Here is a 5,765-nt window from a genome sequence, read left to right as displayed (position 1 = left end):
TTCTAATACAGGTAGGCAAAAGTTTAAATTGACTCTGTATTACTTATAAGTTTATCGTCAGAGTGGCAGGGAGGGTGGCGCCGCCCCAAACACATTAAAATTTTTATAATGAACTAAGATATTAAAAATTTATAATGAACTAAAAAAAAGGTATCAAGTTTTAGAATGAGCTACACAGCGAGTCCCGACGGAAAACAGGAAAATGAGAAGAAAAAAAACATACACGGAAAACAAAATTTGAAATAGTGTATATGTTTCAGGTATATGTATAAAAAAATTAGGTGTGTGTGTGTGTGTGTGTGTGTGTGTGTGTGTGTGTGTGTGTGTGTGTGTGTGTGTGTGAGCATACCTGTGTGTCTGTGTCTGTCTGTCTGTCTGTCTATCTGTCTTTCTGTGTGTCTGTCTGTTTATCTATCTCTCTGTCTGTCCATCTATCTATCTGTGTGTCTGTGTGTCTGTTTGTCTGTCTGTCTGAATGTATGTATATATGTATGCACGCCTGTCTGTCTGTCTGTCTCTGTCTGTCTGGGCGGGAGTCTGGGCGCCATCTGCTATTCGTCCTCAACCCGTTAATGGATTTCTGCTCATCCTCCTGGACCGCTGAGTTGATGGTCCTCTTCTCGGTGTGATGGCGTCATCAGCCTGCCGGGAGAGTGCCAGCGAGGGGGAGGCAGTGCGGGGCAAGGGAAACGTAGTGCCACGCAAGACGGAGGAGAGAGTGCCTAAGGGAAACGCAGAGCCGGGAGAGTGCCGGCGAGACGAAGGCAGAGGTGGGCAATGGAAACGTAGTGCCAGTGAATGGGAGGGGAAGGCAGGGCAGGGAGAGGAGGAGGCAGTGCCGGGAAAGGGAAACGTAGTTCCACGGAGGACGGAGGGAAGGGTGCCTAGGAGAAACGCAGGGACAAACAAATCAGAGGGAATGAGTAGTAAAGGGACTAGGAAAGGGGAGAATGAGTGCCAAGCAAGGGAAAGAAAGGGAGGGGTAGGAGAGAGGGAGAGAAGTAATAGAAACACAGGAATCAGCAGGGAGATGGAGGAGACTGTGGTGAAAGAAGAAAAAAGTGAAGGAAGAGAGGAAGATAGACGCAGACTAGGAAGAGACAGACCAACGAAAGGGAATAGGTGAAATAGATAGCCGTAAAGAGCTAAAAGGGGTGGTGAGGAGGAAGAGTACAGATAGAGGATGAAGAAGAAGTGTAGCTGAGAGGGGGGAAGGGGACTGAGGTGCCATTTCGCCACACCATTGTAGGTTAAGGTGGAACAGTGGTTGACATACAAGTGGTGGAGAAGGAAGAAAACAGATAGAGGATGAAGAGGAAGTGTAGCTGAGAGGGGGGAAGGGATTGAGGTGCCATTTCCCCACACCAATATAGGTTAAGGTGGAACAGAGGTTGACATACAAGTGGTGGAGGAGGAAGAGAACAGACAGAGGATGAAGAGGAAGTGTAGCTGAGAGGGGCGAAGGGGATTGGCGAGCCATTCCCGGACGCCATCGTAGTCTGGTCTCCATTCAGGGCAAGCCACGGCCGAATCAGATTGTGTTGCTTGAACAATAAACGGCAGGAGAGGCGCGGCGGACGGCTCACTACAGGCGCCTTATTGCTCCACGCCGCCGCCCCCTCCTTCACCCCGTCCACCTCAACCACGTCTTCCTCAGCTCCATATCTCGCCAATCACCAAATTTCCCCCTTCAACATCTTCCTGAACCGCGCCACGCCACGTTTTCCGCAGCTCCACATCCCGCCACATCATTCCCCATCCATCTCCACTACCCTGCGACATTTCCCTTCTCTCCCATCTTCTTTCTCACCTTTCTCTTCCTTCTTTCTCATCTCCACCAGCCTGCTACACACCTCCACTGCTGTCCTTCCCTCTCATAAGGAAAAATAAGAGGAGGATAAGGAGGAGGAGCAGGAGCAGCAGGAGAAGGAAGAGGAGGAGGAAGAGGAGGGGAAAAAAGGAACAGGAAAAAGAGGAGGAAAAGGAGGAGGAAGTCGTGAGTTGCTGTCCATAACCAGAGTCAGAGCCCTACATGACACGTGGGTCACTTCGATACAAACAACATAGCATTTGCCAGCATTACCGAGGCGGGGGTGAGCGCGGCCGGCAAGATTGGCTTCCTGAGTGCTATAAATGACTCGCTCGGAGGGTCGGCGATGCGTTAAGAGGGTCGTGGCTGAGCATATACACAAAAAGAATAATACAAGTTCGATAACCTTTGTGAATATGTTCCTCGGTAGAGCTCAGAGGGTTGTGGACGCTATAAGAGGGTTGTGGCAGCGTAAATATAGAAAAAAAATAAAGATACGTAATATAAAATTTGTGAGTATGTCCATCAGTAGAGTTTAGCCCTGAGGAAGTGTTTGAAAAAAGATGAAATATTGTGGGAAGCTTTCTTTTATACCTCCCCCCACCCCCCCACCCACCCCACACACACAAAGACAAAACAAAGAACAGTAGAAAAATGGGAGTTGTTTGCATTCTATCCGCCTTGTCGGACGCGAGACTTTCCTCACCATCACTCCCGTTTATAGTGTCACCACCGTCACCATCATCTGTCTAGTGTCATAAACATCACCATCATCATGTTTCATTACCTGCATACAAACACCAAGCAAGATCATTTATATAGATTTTTAACTTTTTTTCTAACAGTTCGTCATATGGTGTGGAATTACCCAATAACACTCACACACACACACACACACACACACACACACACACACACACACACACACACACACACACACACACACACACACACAAAGCTTAAATTAACACGCAACACATCAAGCACTATATTTGATAAAACTATTTGTGCTTCCAGGAAATTATCAAATAGGGTTGCATGAAGTTATTTTATTTAATATAATACCGTTGTGTGAGTGTGTGTGTGTGTGTGTGTGTGTGTGTGTGTGTGTGTGTGTGTTATTTATATATGTCGTTAAGAGCGTGAATTCAGATAATGATAGACAAACGAGATAAAGATACAGACAAACGATAGAGATAAAGAAAGATAAAATAAAGACAGAAAATACATAAAGAAAGAAATTATAGACAAAATAGAGATACAGATATAATTAAGGTAAAGATAAATATTGAAGATAACGGATTAAGTAAAGATAATTATCAAACAATAGCGACAAGGAAAAATAAGATAGAGATACAAATAAACAAACATTATGATGATGATGGTGGTTGCGATAAAGAAGGTGGTGAGGGCGAAAGAAGGGAGGGAAGATTCGTGTGTCCGATGATGATAATGATGGTGATAAGATGCAAACTTTTACCTTCCCTTTTTCTTTTCCCTTCGTGACGGGCGAGAAAAAAATATTAAGTGGTGATAACAGACCAATAAAGGAGATGCCAAGAAGTTATTAAGTGTAGGGGTGCTGGTAATGGCTGCATTTTAAGTTTATAAAAGAAAGAATCCAGAAAAAAAGAGTCTTTTGTTCTATTCCAGTTACGAAGAAGAGGAGAAGGAGGAGCAGGAGGAGGAGGAGGGGGAGGAAAGGAGAGGAAATAATCAACACAAAGTCGTCAACACGAGACAAAGAAGCGAAGAATGTAATAAAGAACGAAAGAAATATGAAAAAAGAAAAGAGAAAGGAAGTATAAAGGTACACAATGAATAAAGAAAACCTGTAAACGAAAGGACAAAGAAATGAGATGAAAGGAGAAGACTGGAGAGTGAGAGAATTAAGGAGATAAGTACCGAAGAAGAGGAGAAGGGAAGGAAGTGGAATGTTTGATAATATGGGAAATAATAGACAAGCTCTATAACTGATAGAATGCAGTACAAAATAAAGGAAGAGACTGAAAGATAAAGAGTACTATTACCACCTACAACCACGACCATCACCACCACCATCAGCCCTCTACACCACCACCACCACCAGTACCACCACGACTCTCATCACCACCACGATATCAGAAAGAAGGCAGCAGAGAAAACTAATCATCACCAACACACACACACACACACACACACACACACACACACACACTTCCCCCTCCCACACACACACACACGTAATCAGCTTAACATGTATTGTGGCCACGGAAAGCAAACACACATGCAAAATAAACCCGAAGACAAAACCTCAGAAATCAATGACGACCAGAACCAAACGTATAGCGGAGTTGTATGTAGTTGTTAGCGTGGAAATACAGGCACGGCTTAATCAGCTTTACAGGCGAGGCTTGACGCTTTACAAGTCAACAGACACGCGGAGAAAGTGACGTGTGGAGAACCAGTGACCCGTAAAATTAAGAAAGACAAAAATACTTTAAAAAATAATAAATAGTAAGCAAGGTGCGCATGCTAACTATTACTACGGGAAAGGGAATGAAAAAGTGAATATAGAAATAGGAGGAGAAAAATAAAGATGACTGTCTGAGAAGGAGGGGAAGAAAAGAACTGTTGGGAGCAAGAGAAGGAGGATGAAGAATATAAGAAGCGAGAAGTTAGAGAATTAATAGGAATATGTAGAAAATAGTGAAGAGAAATAGAAAGCTACATAGAGAGAGAATATAGTTACCACCTAGAACCACCTCCACCACCGCCACAACAACCGCCACAACACCTACCACCACCACCACACTCGTACTAACCAATTTACATTTTAAATTCATCAAAGGGAAAAACGCAACCAAAGTGAAACATATACCCACAAACAAACACCAACCGAAGTAACCTTGTGTGTATAATTAAGAACCTGAGAGTAAAAAATAAAGAAACTATAAATCCACATTAGACCTTCAAAGTTAAATGGTCCCCTCTGAGCCATTTAAACCCCACCCACCGCCGCTGCCGCCGCCCGTTGCTGGGACATGATTTCCACTCACCATTATTTATATTCAACCCGGCAATTGTTTAACTACGGTAGCGAGACTGTGGCAAGGTGAACAAGAGGAAGAGGAAGGAGGAAAAAGAGGAGGAGAGGCACGAGGAGGAAGAGGGGGAAGAGGAGGAGCAGAAAGAGGTTGGGAGATGGATAAAAGATCATAATGAAAATAGAAAAAAAATGTGAAGGAAAAAGAAGAGAAAGGAATAAACGAAAGAAGGTAAAATAGAGGTAAAAACGAATAAACATTAGAAAAAAAAACGTGAAAAGCAAAATAATAAGTATAAAACAGAGATAAATAGATAGGTAGATAAAGATAGATAGATAGGTAGAGAGAGAGAGAGAGAGAGAGAGAGAGAGAGAGAGAGAGAGAGAGAGAGAGAGAGAGAGAGAGAGAGAGAGAGAGAGAGAGAGAGAGAGAGAGAGAGAGAGAGAGAGAGAGAGAGAGAGATAGAGAGAGAGAGAGAGAGAGAGAGGAGAGAGAGAAAAAGTGGCGGTGGAAGGTGCCCAGAGATGAGGGAAGAGAGGAATAAAGATGAACACGTGAAGCGGCACGAAAAATGGAAATAGAGTGAAAGAAGAAAGAAGGAAGATAGATAACCGAACAGATATTGAAATTAACAAGACTGAAAACTATAGACATATTAATGATTAGAGAAACTTGATCATTAAAAATACATTGCAGAAATAATAATGTTCAGTAAATCTTCTCATGAAATTTGATACGGGATGAAATACATAGAAGTAGATAAGAGAATAAAAAAGACTGCTTGAAGTGGGGAAATTAACAAACCTGAAGTAGATGATAAAAAAAAGAAGAGAAAATGAAAAAAATACGAAAACAAGGATGAAGCGAACACGTAAATAGGTAAAAAAAAAAAAAATACGATAACAACAAGATGAAAAAAAATGTGGATT

The sequence above is a fragment of the Eriocheir sinensis genome, chromosome 31 (assembly GCF_024679095.1).
Source record: "Eriocheir sinensis breed Jianghai 21 chromosome 31, ASM2467909v1, whole genome shotgun sequence".
NCBI lineage: Eukaryota > Metazoa > Arthropoda > Malacostraca > Decapoda > Varunidae > Eriocheir > Eriocheir sinensis.
The sequence above is the reverse complement of the archived record's forward strand: the minus strand, read 5'-3'. Positions refer to the sequence as shown.